We start from the raw sequence: 16,043 nt of genomic DNA, 5'->3' as shown, positions 1-16,043 counted from the left end.
TGGCGGTCTATTTCAGGTAAACAATATATTTAGAATACAAAGCTAATCAGTTTGGTAATGGACTGGTAACTGATAAGGGTAATTATTTCGTGTATAGATATCGCGGGCAGTCAGAGAGAAAGGAGGAAGGTTAGTGGGTGTTACCTCTCTGTTTATTATTTTTTGAGGAGCAACAGTGACTCAAGATATTTGCGCCTATGTAAACCACGAAATATGACTCATAGAGGTAATTATAAAAGTTGGTAGTCAGGTAGTTAATAGATTGATTAATTGATTGATGGATGAATAGTTTGTGGATTTGTTAGGTAGACGGGTAAGTATACTGATGAACAGAGATGAACAGTCATAAGAAGTAAAATATAGAACTGAAGATTAAACGGGACCTCACTTCAAAAGCTTCTGTGCTGTGTGTACGGCTTTTGAGACAAATGTAAGGTTAGAAATTTATGCCAGCCCCAAATATGTTTGTTCTCGAAGCTATGTGCTAGAGTAAAGAAATATAGTCTCATCCATACATGGCCATCTAATTTGCATTTTAAATGTCAACTCGACAGAACGAAAAGCAGGCAACTATCCCGAAGCAAGTGCCAGCCTGCTATTCGTGTTTCATCGTGATGAACAGATCAACCAACCTCGAGGCAACAAGCTGAAAAGTGGACCAGCGTGTAGCTGGTTAGCAATGCGGTATGGAGCGTTTCATAAAATGAAGGCGGCATTGTGTAACCCCATTTCACAATGTGTTAACGTAGTTTATTTATTTATGGGTTATTCAACGACGCCTTGCCAATAGCTCAGTCTATGTAACGTCGAGTTAATGTAGTGGTCACAATACTTTGAACATATTTACAGGGACTGAGAATTCTCGTTTGTATTATTTCAATCCTTAGAACGAAAATTACTGACATATTTAAAAATTCGCTCAGTTTTTGTAAACTGCTAAATAGTATACGAGGTGCGATCGGAAGGTTTCCAGACTGCGCGTATAAAAACCCGTACACTTATCTCAGGTATTAAATTCATCCATCACCTTCGAAGTAGTTCCCCTGGGAGTGAACACAACGATCCCAGCGCCGCTGCCAAGCCTGGAAGCATCCCTGGAAATCTTTCTTTGTCAGCCTGTCAAGCACCATCTGCGATTCTGCCTGAATCTCTTGCCAAAGACTCGCCAAAACGGCTACGGAAACCTATGAAATGCTAAAGCAAGCATTTGGGGAGTCTGCAATGGGTCGTGCACAAACTTTTGTGTGGAATTCACGTTTTAAAAATGGCCGAACCTCTATCGATGATGACGAGCGTTCTGGACGACCATCTTCGAGCACAATGCCCGAAAATGTTACGAAGATTCGGCAGGCCATTTACGAAGATCGACGTCGTACCATCAACGACTTGTGCGACATTGTTGGGATAGGCTATGGGACCTGTCAGCTGATTCTAAAGGAAGAACTCCACATGCGACGCATCATGACAACGCGCCAGCGCACACCGCCCTCAAAGTTCGGCAGTTTTTGGCCTCAAACACCATGGCCGTCATCCCGCACCCTCCTTAGCTCCGTGTGACTTCTTCCTCTTCCCAAAGATGAAAATTCAGCTAAAGGGAAGGAGATTTGAGACGATAGAAGAGATTCAGGCAGAATCGCAGATGGTGCTTGACAGGCTGACAAAGAAAGATTTCCAGGGATGCTTCCAGGCTTGGCAGCGGCGCTGGAATCGTTGTGTTCACTCTCAGGGGTACTACTTCGAGGGTGATGGATGAATTTAATACCTGAGATAAGTGTACGGGTTTTTATACGCGCAGTCTGGAAACTTTCCGATCGCACCTCGTATGATGATAATAGTTGCAATGACAGAAGTCAATGTAGTGAGGAAGAAGACGGTGTTCAGATAAATTTACACTGAATTTTATTAATACGTAATACAAAAAGTATCACTGTTATAAAATGTTAAAGAAACAACAAAGACGACCCGTTAAGCGCCATGTAGGCGCTTGGGGGAGGAGAGAACGTATAGCTCCTACTCATTCTGAACCTTGGCACTAGATGGGGGTAAGTGATCAGCATCACGCTCTGACTGAGTTTTACCACCGCGGAAAAGGATCCCAGTACCCATTGGATAGGAGGCTGGGTGGGCAGCGAAACGGAGGCTATAAGAAAATCTTGTGCCCCTGTCAGGGGTAGGTAAAGGTGAATAAGACAGTGCGACAAGGTAATTCCTCCTTTTAAGTAGGATATGAAATTTTGAATAATCTGGAGGTGCAAATTGGATAATAGTAATGTAAAAATGGTTGAATTCTGTTAGAAGTTTACCGGCGTTTTTGAACTTCTAACAGACTACACGGTGCTACACTATAGAAGGACGCCATCTTTATAATCTCCGCTTTAGTGACAGTGACATGAACAAGATGAGAGTCTTTGAGGTTATGTTCGCAAACAAACAGAAAATGTCTTTAATTGGCTGGTTCCCGCCACCTGCTCGAGTCTTCAGCGGACAGTTGCACATGAAGGATGACTGTCATTGTGCCTTGCGATCAAAGGGGCGCCTCTGTCATATCGTTTGGGGTGCAATTTCTCGCCGTTGCGCGTTTTGTTGGAACATTTCGGTGCCACCCACAGCGTGGGGGCCTCACCTGGACGTCACAGGGGGGCCCATGTACAGGGCAGACCCCCTGTGGCCTCCCCCTCAGTCTCTCTACGGAATGCGGCCCGCTCAGGCCCCAGTCCCTCACGTCTCTGTTTAGAACATACAAAACGTCACCTCAGAAATTCTACTGAAGAATATCGCGATGCGTTCATTAAATTTCTGCTAACGTTTGCGGTGATTTCATTAAAAATGAACTAAAATACACTTTACAGCATCGAGTTATCCTGCTCTATTTGCATCAACACCATAATATCAAGTATATTTGTGTTTGGAGTAAAGCCGCCGAAACGTGAAGCTGACTTCTCCTCTCAATCTAATGTAATGACTGAGAATGCACTCTCCTCATTAGTTATCGTTAGGCGATACCTAATATAAACACAGAGGTCGCTTTTACTTTTAAATTATTTAAATTATTTAAAAGGGTTGGGCCTTTTGGCCCATTCCAGTCCCAGGATTAGTAGAATTGGTCGCTCCATCTAGTCTATGGTCGATACCCGTCTCTTATTCCTCTTGGATAGTAATCGAAAAACTTCCGAGGAATTCGATTAGTTGGCATCTTTGAGATGTGTTCTTAGCAGATTTCTCAGAACCTTTTATTTAAACGTCGAGGTCCATATTGATTGACGCTTCTACAGTTCTGGTTCGAACTGCGATGTACCCAATGGCTTCTCTCTTACGTAGCCAGGTATCGAAGGTTGCTATTTTAGGGTAAGGAATCGCTCCCAAACAAAGGCGAAAATAGTCGGATTTCTGTCTGGGCCACTCTTTGGCTGTACTGATTTTTCCGGGCCCAAAATAAAATAATTATTTGTGGTGTTTAATGTAACTCTTTGTCTATCATTGTACATATTGATTCTACTCATTGCTGAAGCATCTTATTTTAAATTATCTTTCCGAATATCATCAACACTTTGAAATATTTTTATTTTGGAGTTATTATGGTTATCAGAATATAAAACTTCGCTGTGTACAAATACGTTAGGTGGGAATCCAGTATTCTCTTAAACGTGGCTAAGAATCCTCTGATTGCTACATAAGGCAGAATATTGTCGTTATCTCAGGAAAAATTGTGCTAATATTCTTTCCAAAGGTCTACCCCCTGTTCAAACAACCTGAAATGTAACTCAGTAATGGCAAACAACAGAGACGTCGGTAAATATCTACCAGACTACACGGCGCAATATCCCATAAGACGACCATTTTCATATTAGCCGCCGTGTGAACTTCAATTGAGTTTCTTGACGAAAAGTCGTTATTTGGTCACCAGGAAAATATGACGATTAAAAATGATTGACTCCTCAGTGTGTGACATTGCTTGGCGATCAACCAGCCAACTTCATCTATGGTTCACACACACGTTTAGAATTTCACCTCAGAGATAAATTTTTAACATTTTGTAAATGTTATGGTACCTTACAGGTATTTTTCACAATTTTCTCTAACGAACACGGTAATTCCATAACTTCAGCAGTTATCAAGTTTCGAACTAAAAATCCTTGTTTTCTTATGAAAGAAAGCTAATATTAATTGAAGATTTCCGTCTTCTGGGTTGTTGCGCTGTGTAGTCTGGTCGATGTTAACCAAGGTTTCAGAGGTCATACTGCCTCCGTCATCAGGGCTGATGACGGAGGTTGTATGACCTCTGAAACGTTGGTTAACATCGACCAGACTACACAGCGCAACAACCCAGAAGACGGATATCTTCATACTCTGATGACGGAGGCAGTATGACCTCTGAAACGTTGGTAAACATCGACCAGACTACACAGCGCAACAACCCAGAAGACGGAAATCTTCATACTCTGATGATGGAGGCAGTATGACCTCTGAAACGTTGGTAAACATCGACCAGACTACACAGCGCAACAACCCAGAAGACAGAAATCTTCATACTCTGATAATGGAGGCAGTATGACCTCTGAAACGTTGGTTAACATCGACCAGACTACACAGCGGAACAACCCAGAAGACGGAAATATTCATACTCATCGCCCTGATGATGGAGGCAGTATGCCCTCTGAAACGTTGGTTAACATCCACCAGACTACACAGCGCAACAACCCAGAAGACAGAAATCTTCATACTCTGATGACGGAGGCAGTATGACCTCTGAAACGTTGGTTAACATCGACCAGACTACACAGCGCAACAACCCAGAAGACAGAAATCTTCATACTCTGATGACGGAGGCAGTATGACCTCTGAAACGTTGGTTAACATCGACCAGACTACACAGCGCAACAACCCAGAAGACGGAAATCTTCATACTCTGATGACGGAGGCAGTATGACCTCTGAAACGTTGGTTAACATCGACCAGACTACACAGCGCAACAACCCAGAAGACAGAAATCTTCATACTCTGATAATGGAGGCAGTATGACCTCTGAAACGTTGGTTAACATCGACCAGACTACACAGCGCAACAACCCAGAAGACAGAAATCTTCATACTCTGATGACGGAGGCAGTATGACCTCTGAAACGTTGGTTAACATCGACCAGACTACACAGCGCAACAACCCAGAAGACGGAAATCTTCATACTCTGATGACGGAGGCAGTATGACCTCTGAAACGTTGGTTAACATCGACCAGACTACACAGCGCAACAACCCAGAAGACAGAAATCTTCTTACTCATCGCTGTGATAACCTCAAGTCTTACCTAATATTAATTCTTCACGCCTTCATTTACGCAGTATAGAATTCTGCATTATAAATAGGAACTGCTGAACCATGGGCCAAGGAATTCCAAACACGTGTCGGGAATGCCGACACACACACACACACAGAAACACAGTCACAGGGAGATAACATATATAAAAAGAAGTTACGAACGTATCACGAGTCAAAGTCGTTTACTACTAGAATATCTCTTCCCAGCACCCCTTATCAAGACCCCTCCCCCCATGGACCGAGATGAACCCGATATACTCGCAGGTGTTAGAGAAGTTGTGTCTTGACTGTTCCTCACAGCATCCACCGACACGGACAGCCATCCTACACTGCCTAATCGCATGTTTAGTATCGTGGGCGTAAGCCAGCTGTGTAACCTGTCGTTGCCTGGAGCCATCTAGTTACGTACTTCATAACACGAAGTGACAGAACTGCCTCCTGTAAGTTACAAGAAGTCGGTGAAAGTTCATTAAAAAAAACACGTTTTTTATTATGACTTCAACAAACCGAAGGGGCGTGGGGGACACCTTCATAAAACTTAGGTACATTGAGATTTTATCGAAAGAAAATTAAGGTAATTCTAAGATTTGAAAGTGTTTTATTGTTTTCAGCTGAGAAGTTTGCAACGTCGCCATGTTTGATATTTTAATAGTATGAAATTAAGAATACGAATTCTGGTTAGTGGCGAATCATATAAATACAAAAAAATTACCGTTAACAATTTACTCAGAGTCAAAACGAATTAGAATACACATGTGGAAGAGCGTTGCAGATACAGATTCGCCGTCATTTTGATGCCACAAGCCGAAGGGTCTCAGCCTTTTCAAGTCGCGACACATGTATCAGAAATATTATTATTTAGTGTTCTGTCTGACGACAGGTCCATATGAACAGGATCCTTCCATCCTTTTCTCGTACTGGGACCTGTTCATATACGTTCTTGGCAGATGATCCAGAAGTGGTTTGCCATTGCCTTCTTCTGTGTGTGAATGGAGTAATTGTTGGGATGCCACGGAGAAACCGGGGAAGCCCCCGGAGGAAAACTCCGTGTTGCCTAGACCACGGCCTTGCCCAACACAAGTTATAAATTCGGGCACCGCCGGTAATCGAACCCGAGACCCCAGGATAACAAGGCCAGCGTTCTAACCGCTAGACTATTTATTTATTTAGTGTTCTGTCTGACGACAGGTCCATATGAACAGGATCCTTCCATCCTTTTCTCGGACTGGGACCTGTTCATATACGTTCTTGGCAGATGATCCAGGAGTGGTTTGCCATTGCCTTCTTCTGTGTGTGAATGGAGTAATCGTTGGGATGCCACGGAGAAACCGGGGAAGCCCCCGGAGGGAAACTCCGTGTTGCCTAGACCACGGCCTTGCCCAACACAAGTTATAAATTCGGGCACCGCCGGGAATCGAACCCGAGACCCCAGGATTACAAGGCCAGCGCTTTAACCGCTAGACCACCGTGGCGGTGTATCAGAAATATGAGATTTAAATCTACCGTTGGGGTAGTCAAGAGTCTAAGTGAGTATCTCCCTAAGTTAGCCCTCACCCAGAAACTGCGGTTGGTGTTAAGCGGTCATGATTTCTGATCTTGTGAGTAGCGGTGACTCCTTCAAGAGGTACAGGCCTAACTGCATCCAGCGACTTTTGTGAAATTCTGTTTTGATCTGTCTGTATGTCAGAAACAAGCCTAGAACGGCTGAACGGAATTAAATGAAATTTTGTATTCGGGACCTTGCTAAAAATCTGTCGAGACATTTCAGTCTTGGTCAAAATCGGGCAACAATAACGGGTGCTTTATATTAAGACCTGCGTGCATTTCTGAAAGCCGAGGTAAGTGAGTGAGGAATTCGCCGGTCAAACACAAAAGCCAAGGATCAAAATCTAGTGAATGTTTCGCACCTGTTAAGCTACATACACATTTTTTAATTTGTTTACATCTTACTTGAGACATATGAATCAAATGAAGTTGGTCTTTTAAAAATGTTAAAATACAGCAAAAGCTGGTTTGAATTTCGTGAAGGCTTGCTAACTGTTTAAAAATGTGCTTAAGTGAGCTTCTTAAACATCTTAAGAGTATAACGTTTAGATTTCATTTAAAAATTCGTAACCTTTGGCCCGCCATAAACTGTAATCTTGTTTAGTTTTGATTATCTTACGTCCTTGTTATAATTATATAAGATGCAACGCCCCAGAAGACAGTCATATGCTAAATATTTCAGACAGGACACCGACTTCTGATTGCAAATCACATTCGTGACCTCTTTAGCTACATTACTTGGTAAGAATTATAAGCAAATACGTCATTAAAGAGGAGATCAGAAGAGTTGTGAGGATGAGATGTAGATGAAACTGTCTCGGAATCACCCAGTGGCGGTCTTTATATTAACCCTTTAAACCCAGGTGGTATCTGTATGTCCAACTTGCTTCAACAGTCAGTATAATGGGTTTCGTATGATTTTCACTGTAAACAGAGATTATTTCATTAAACAACATTAATCAGTTTATGTAATGACATAGTTTTGTGTTTTCTTTGCGGTACGGACTGAATTCTAAGGTATTATTTAACGATATTTAACTTCAAGTTTTAAAAAGTATTCTGCCGCAACAGTGTCAGTGAGGGACACTTGCATAGAAACACGGATGACTAACTGCTCAAGTTTCAAAGTTACATACTAATTTCTTAGCTTTAATATGTCAAGATACATTTGTATTAGTTTCGGATCTAATCTACAACACGTAGTTTGTTACTGAACACCGTCCATTATCTGAGGTGCATTTAATATTTCAGCAGTTGGTCTTAATTCTCTCTTCAAGTGATTGGTTAAAACTATTGATACGTTTGTATTTTTATTTGTTATATTGGTAGCAACGTTCGAGATCGAAATCGGTATTGTAGGATTTCAGCCCTGAAGATGTAGGTACTAAATTTCTTCGAAACGTTGTTACACAACTAAAATGCTGCATGGCGCAAAACCCAGAAGCAGGAATCCTTTGAATACTAATACGGTGAGCTTAATCATCGGATCGCGGGGGTTCTTACAAGACATGATTAGAATTCTGGAGTTTCCGGTTCTAGCCCAACCGTGCCGCTGCTATCGGATATTAGGATCTAAGGAGAGTCTTTGTAGTGACACCCATTCACCTGAATCAGCTCACTTAACGACGGGCATAGCCTAGGCACTGCGCAACGTCCAAGACAGTTGCAGTGTAATGAACCAACCATTATACGAGGCGCGTCCCAAAAGTAAGTTTCCCACTCGTCCCACAGCTAGCAAACCTTATATTGCGCGAAGCGACTGTGCGTACGTGATAGAGCAATGACGTAGCATGGCGCATGCACTAACGGTACTTCCCGAGTTCTCACAGTAGCATCGTTGCAGCTGTTGAAGATGGAGGTTCTTATTCCAGCTCCCGCCGACTGTGAAGTGCGGTCAGTGATAACGCTAGGCCGCACACGGCTCGACGGACAGCAAGTCTCCTGCAGGAGTTCAGCTGGGAGGTGTTTAATCATTCACCCTACAGCCCGGACCTCGCTCCCAGTGATTGCCATCTTTTTCTACACCTCAAGAAATTCCTGTCCGGTCAGCGTCAGCGTTTTGAGAATGACAGAGAGGCGGAGATGGTTGTCACACAGTGGTTCCAATCCCAGGCGGCAGACTTCTACGACACAGGTATTAAAAGTTGGTCCCACGGTATGACCAATGTCTCAATTCCGGTGGCGAATATGTTGAAAAATAGCTGGGCACTTGCTGTATCTGTTGCAATAAATATTTCCATGAAATTGTGTTTTGTTTCTATAAACTGCCCCAGGGAAACTTACTTTTGGGACGGGCCTCGTACATAGTTCTTAAAAACTGATAATCTTCAGTTGATCAAGAAACTCCCCCCCCCCCATTATATAATACCTAGGAACTTACATTACCTGTTCACAGGAATCCTTCAGAGGACCATGTTATGATCCAATTGCATCTAGCCAACGCCCTCACATCACATTTATTTAAGGCATCATTTAACATTATTCTTCTACCTAGATTTTTCTACTGATACCCCTTTGAAGAATCATAAAATTTCATAAATTTTCAACAATAATCCAATATTTAATTGCAGATCAATTAATTTCTTCAAAATACTCACATTCTTATTTTTAACGATACTGTTATTAGCTGAGATTATCGTCGAATGATGTGATTAATGAGCTGGAACCATTGTGGAAGAATGTGGTTGTGATCTAATTCATGGTATTGTCCCAGAATTTGCGTAGATGGACTGAAATTTGAAGCAAAGACCAACCGAATGCACGGCGGGAATGCTGACCCCTGGACACCGACTTTCAAAGATTAACATTTTGTCGAATTCATGCTTGTTAAATGAATTTCCCATGTTTCTGCCATAATCTTCAGGGACTGGTGTGATGTATGACTTCATTTCTGTTTTCTATCTTACGAGCCTTGAGAATTTTTAGCTCGATAGGATAGGAAATAGTGTTGAATAGGTGGATAACTGTAAAGGAAAGCGATTTTGGCCTGTTTTAAGATAACAATACAGCATCTGTCTAGAAGTAATGATGATAATTCACCTCCGATAGAAGATTAGAGTCCTGGGCTTCCAGAATATGTACGAACTATTGAGTCCAAACACTCAGTAAAACGTTATACGATTAATGTGTGACCACTGTGTGTATATGTTGAGAATATTAACAGATAATTTACAAAATATTATCAAGGTATAAGCACGTGCAGAGACGTCTTGAAATCTGAATATCTCTATTCTTGTTCAAACTATGATTTTTAGCACTGAATCAGATATAACATTTACTTATATGTGCACGATTAGAATGTCTGGTATTCATAATTGATAGTCTGTGTTGGTTTAGTTCCTCATTTAAAAATATAAGGTAAGCAAAATCACAGAATGCACAAATCTGCACGTCATTCATTGAACAGAACTTTACCGAAATGTTATAAGAGCTTGTATACACACACACAAAACTCCTCACGTAAGATACAACAGCTGCCCGGTAACAGTAATGAACACGATTCCTTAAAGTATGAAATGGAGTTGATGTCTGTAGCAATATATGCACTTTTAAATTGCAATTTGCTAAACTAAGTGATTACGAAATACTTTAATATTAATTTAAAATTTGAAAAATTCGTCGATATAAAAAAATTAAAAATCTTTGTAAGGACGTTTACAGTCACTGAACTGTCCAAGAAATTTTCTCCAGTTATAGAACTGCAAGACCTATCATAATTCCTAGATAAAATTCAATAAATCATGTTATAATACTAAAAATTATATACAAAATAAAAATTTCATAAATAACTGAAGATTGGCAAAAAGCAGTTCAGTCACAATCTCAAAGTCTATTTACTATAATTCGTGTCAATATTACATTTTCAGGAACTTTTCAGAGTCCATTTTTTTCTTTTCGACTTAAATATAGGTCTAACAATGTTTTGTCTCTCCATGCTTTCTACACACACTGCCTAACTCAACCTCATGTTTGTAATAGTGTAGTCTAGGCGAGGTTACAACACAAAAATGTTCTTAAGTTATTTTTAAATTCCATATGTAGTCTTATATTTCTTAGGCCTGAATATAGGCCTTACCATAAACATTCATCCGAATTATTTCCAATGTTTTATAAACGTGGTCTTAGATACTGATCTGGATCTATATATATATATATATATATATATATATATATATATATATATTCCTGCTCTGTTTTCAATTTGCTAATGTTTAGTCCGGCGGAAAGTTTACCGACGTTTCAGAGGTGATTTCTGTTTCCATAATCGCCCTGGTGATGGAGGCAGCAACTATCTCTGAAAATTCGGTAACTTTCTACCAAACTGCACGGTACAACATTCCAGACGACATTTGTCTTTACACTCACTGCTACGAAAACCTGGAATTTCATTGAAACGTTAGTGATTTTCTTCAGTCACTCCAAAGTGTATCGGAATACAATCTTGAAATAGTAACTTTTCTACAATATATTACTAAGATAATAATTAAGTTCATTTGAGATAGGCGGGGCACGTAGCGCGCATGGATGGGACAAGAGGTGTGCACCGGGTACTGGTTGGGAAGCCTGAGGGGAAGAGACCGCTGGGGAGACCTAGACGTAGATGTGAGGATGTCAGGCGGGATCTATGGGAGACAGGAGTTGAAGGAGACTGGATTTTGTTGGCCCAGGACAGGGTCCGGTGGAGGGCTTTGGTTAATTCGGTGATGAACCTTCGGGTTCCGTAAGCCATCTAGTTAGTTAGTTAGTGTTTGCTAATAGCAAAGACCTTATGACAGGTAAACACTAATAAATATAAATATACATTACGCAAAAATAAATAAAAAAAACATAGATACGTATAATCAAACTAACCACTTCCTCGTATCGAGGAAGCATCCTCAAAGGTGGCACTGTTTATATCATAAACGTCCAGATATCTGCGTGTCATTTGCAGCAATGACGTGCCCAGATGAAGGACTTTGCACTGCTCACACTGAAGGTAAAATTCCATTATTTGTCATGTAGCGTTCATAATGGTATGGCAATTGATTTTGTCCTTGAAAACATAAATAAGAAATAAAGCATCCAAATGTGGTCGTCTGGAATAAGAGGTTGAGGTTTGAATGCCTCAGTATTAAATTATAATTACGTAAAACATTAAACTAGTAAGTTTTCTTTGCATATTATATATATTATAGTAGTCGGTCGTTTAAGAATATTCCATTTAATCCATGCGATAGATATGCTCTGGCTTTGAACTAATTAAAGCAAAACATGAACAGTTAAACTGTCTAAAGAAGATAAATTAAACGGATAAGTTCTTCCTATTCTGACCGAGACTATACACAATGAACATGATAAAGAAAATATAATTTCCTGTCTTACATAATATCATGATCTCTTACATAGTCAGACCACAGAATTAAAACATCGCTATCATAGCAGTTAAAATGGATACTCGCTTACGCATAAAATATATAATAATATTATCCTGAATGTTAAATTTCATCACTGTCGTACCAAATCAGTAATAGCCTGCAGATTTACAGTCTTTAATGGACTTTATGTCTCGATAAACTTTCAGATTACCAGCTAATAATAAATAAGGGAAATTTGGAATAATTAATTTTAACAGTAAGGTCCTTAATAAAGATAATAAACGGAAAGAATCTGAGGTTAGAGAAAGTTAAAAAAACTTCGCTAATTTTCGGGCATGAGAAGATCTGTTTGATAAGAACAATATCATAGTTATAATATTTTCAGTAAATATATACAATACTTAGTATAATACATTAAGCAAATACTTATAATACGAGGCGCGTCCTCAAAGTAAGTTTCCCACTCGTCCCACAGCTAGCAAACCTTATATTGAGCGAAGCGACTGTGCGTACGTGATAGAGCAATGACGTAGCATGGCGCATGCACTAACGGTACTTCCCGCGTTCTCACAGTAGCATCGTTGCAGCTGTTGAAGATGGAGGTTCTTATTCCAGCTCCCGCCGACTGTGAAGTGCGGTCAGTGATAACGCTAGGCCGCACACGGCTCGACGGACAGCAAGTCTCCTGCAGGAGTTCAGCTGTGAGGTGTTTAATCATTCACCCTACAGCCCGGACCTCGCTCCCAGTGATTTCCATCTTTTCCTACACCTCAAGAAATTCCTGTCCGGTCAGCGTCAGCGTTTTGAGAATGACAGAGAGGCGGAGATGGTTGTCACACAGTGGTTCCAATCCCAGGCGGCAGACTTCTACGACACAGGTATTCAAAAGTTGGTCCCACGGTATGACAAATGTCCCAATTCCGGTGGCGAATATGTAGAAAAATAGCTGGACACTTGCTGTATCTGTTGCAATAAATATTTCCATGAAATTGTGTTTTGTTTCTGTAAACGGCCCCAGGGAAACTTACTTTGAGGACGCGCCTCGTAAATATAATAAATATAATGGTAATAATATAAATGGCATAATATCTTGAACTATATGCTTTAATAGGCCACGATCGCTTCTTCCCACGTTTATACATTTCTCAGAATGCAATCATTGGACGGTACACAACAGCTGAAGTTTCTACATTTTTTCGATAACCTACTATCGATCTATAACCACCTTTCACTAGATCTTACGTAGGTAAGCTTACATATCGATACAGCGTCGTAAATGGTGTAATGCATTATTCTGTACTTTCCTGGTGTTACCAACGTAGAGTACACTCTGATTTCTCCTAGCCCTCGAGATAAACAGTCAGTAAAGACGTTGTTGTGCTAGGATCAAAGGAAAATTAATTACATAAATGTGTGGGAGTCAGATATTTCGCAATACCACTTAAATGTCAGTCTGCCATTTGACGGCGTTACGTAACGTAATATTAATGTTATTTATTGAGACCTGTAACACAGCTGTTAACAACATGATGTACGTATTGTTTCTAATTATGAATTGTTATTTTTACACCGACGCCTCGAGGTCATAACCAGGAAAAAATGCGAATAAACGTCTGAAGGAAGTTGTGTCTTAGACCTTAGATTTCTATAAATTCAGTATAAAAGTAATTTCATTTCTATATATGACTAATTACTTAGATATATTTATTTTGTACAGTCTACACACAAACGTTTGATGTTTATTGGTGTTGTAAAAATTATATAATATTAAAACATTTTATTATGTAAAATATTATATTAGCGCTCTTAATAGATATTTTTAATAGATATTTATACGATTATTTATTTATTTCCTATGTAAATTCATACTCATTCCAAGAAAATAATTAAACATTAATTCCACAGATAAATATAACGTCTGACTACAATAAACAACACCATGAAAATGGAAAGCTACAAACAGAACTACGGATCATTATAATATATTGCATCAAATATCTAATAGTTTTTAAAATATTTTAAATTGATAAAAACCTGAAGACGACGGTATTACCCGTCGAAACATGTCGTTTTAATAAAAGCGCTAAAAAATATAATGTAAAATCGTATTTACGATTAAGAGCGCTAATATAATAAAATGTTTTAATATTATATAATTTTTACAACACCAATAAACATCAAACGTTTGTGTATAGACTGTACAAAATAAATATATTTAATCAAACACAAACATGACGCATATAAGATACAAATTAATTACTTAGAGTAAATAGACTTATTTGAGAAGCCTGTACTCGCTTAGTTGGTTAATAAATTATCCTGCTTTATGGAACCCAAAGATCATCACAATGCTTGCTACCGGCCCCTATTCGGAGACAGATGAGTCGAATCCACACTCCCCTGTACTTTTCCTCCCTAACCTCCGTTGTAATATCCTCCTATCTCTACCTAGGTCTTCAGAATGGTATCTTCTCTTAGGGCCTCCCAACCAAAATTTTGTATGCATTTCTTATCTTCTAAATTCTCAATACATGCCTCATCCATCTCATTATGCTTGATTAAAATTTTCATTTTAAGGCTAGACTACGCTAGTTTAATAAGTTAGAAAATTAGATTCACTATAAATATTTCGTGAATGTATAAAGAATGTAACTTAAAACATTGTTCTTGAATCTTACAGAACTGCTATAGTACAATATGGACGCAGTCAACTTATCTCGTCTCTAAAATATCTGGCAAATTGCTACCCAAATATCACAGCGTTGACGTGGGCCTACCCTTCGCGAATGGTTTATCTAGATGATAAAGAAAAGAAATCTTTTAGAATAACGAAAATTATCACTGCATTCTGTTTTAGAAATTAAAGGGGGCCCCACAGAACACTACTTCCTCTAAAACTTATTTTAAAAAACATACTTAAAGGTGTTAAAATTCATTCATAAAATTATACAGTAAGTCTATATAATATCATACATAATATATATATATAGGTTTCTAGAGACTGGTAAATGCCTCCAAATTGCAGGATCCTTCATCCAGTTTATGATCTGATTCAATTCTGAATTCCAGACGTCTCATTTATCAATATTTTTCGTATTTTGCTTTGAAAAGACTGTTTTCTTGACATTGTCAATTGGATCATATCTCAAATACCAATTCTCAGAAATTATGAATAGGAACTGGTGTAAAAAGCCAGTTGAAAGGCAACGGAAAATTATTTCTTTCATGCCTTAATCCCTCATCCTATTCGCCCCCCTTCCCCCTGTCTGCAGCTCTTCTCACCTCGACGTGCCTCTGAATCCCTCTTCATCGCATCTCCTATATGAATTTCTTAAAACATGAAGCGAAAATTTAACCAAACTTTCTAATTTTTAGATGTGACACTATCACAATTATTAAGAACTAATACACACTAGTCCACCTTAGAATATAAATCTGAAATAGTTTATACTCAAAAATATCGCTCAAAATATATCGATACAGGAGAACAACATTATTAATTTCTAGCCGAGCCACACGTGTTACGTAATTTTAAGGAACCCGCCCATGTAAGTAGGTCCCCTGTAAACGCATATAAACACCATTAAATTGGCATTTATATACGAGGATCCTAGATTGGTTTTGGTATAAATAATGGATAACGTATGTTTTCTTGGAAGTGTACAAACAAAGAAGTCGAACTTTTCATTAACAATTATATAGAAAAATTTTAAAACAGTCATACATTTTAGGCAATTGATAGTCGGTGTTTATTATTTTAGAAATGAAGAAGGGTATAATTAGTCCGAATTTTATTAATTATATGTCAGTAGAACTTAGAATTTTCTCT

At 39.2% G+C, this 16,043-nt stretch overlaps 1 protein-coding gene across 1 annotated transcript in view; it reads right to left on the bottom strand.

Annotated features, from left to right (window-relative positions):
* The window catches only part of LOC110836095 (SRY-box transcription factor sox21b), a 103,342-nt gene that overhangs the window by 48,034 nt on the left and 39,265 nt on the right, over positions 1-16,043 (bottom strand). The window lies entirely within an intron of this gene.

Source organism: Zootermopsis nevadensis, unplaced genomic scaffold (assembly GCF_977971745.1).
Source record: "Zootermopsis nevadensis isolate Lab colony 2312 unplaced genomic scaffold, Znev_1.0 Znev_ptg000021l, whole genome shotgun sequence".
Classification (NCBI taxonomy): domain Eukaryota; kingdom Metazoa; phylum Arthropoda; class Insecta; order Blattodea; family Termopsidae; genus Zootermopsis; species Zootermopsis nevadensis.
The sequence above is the reverse complement of the archived record's forward strand: the minus strand, read 5'-3'. Positions and strand labels throughout refer to the sequence as shown.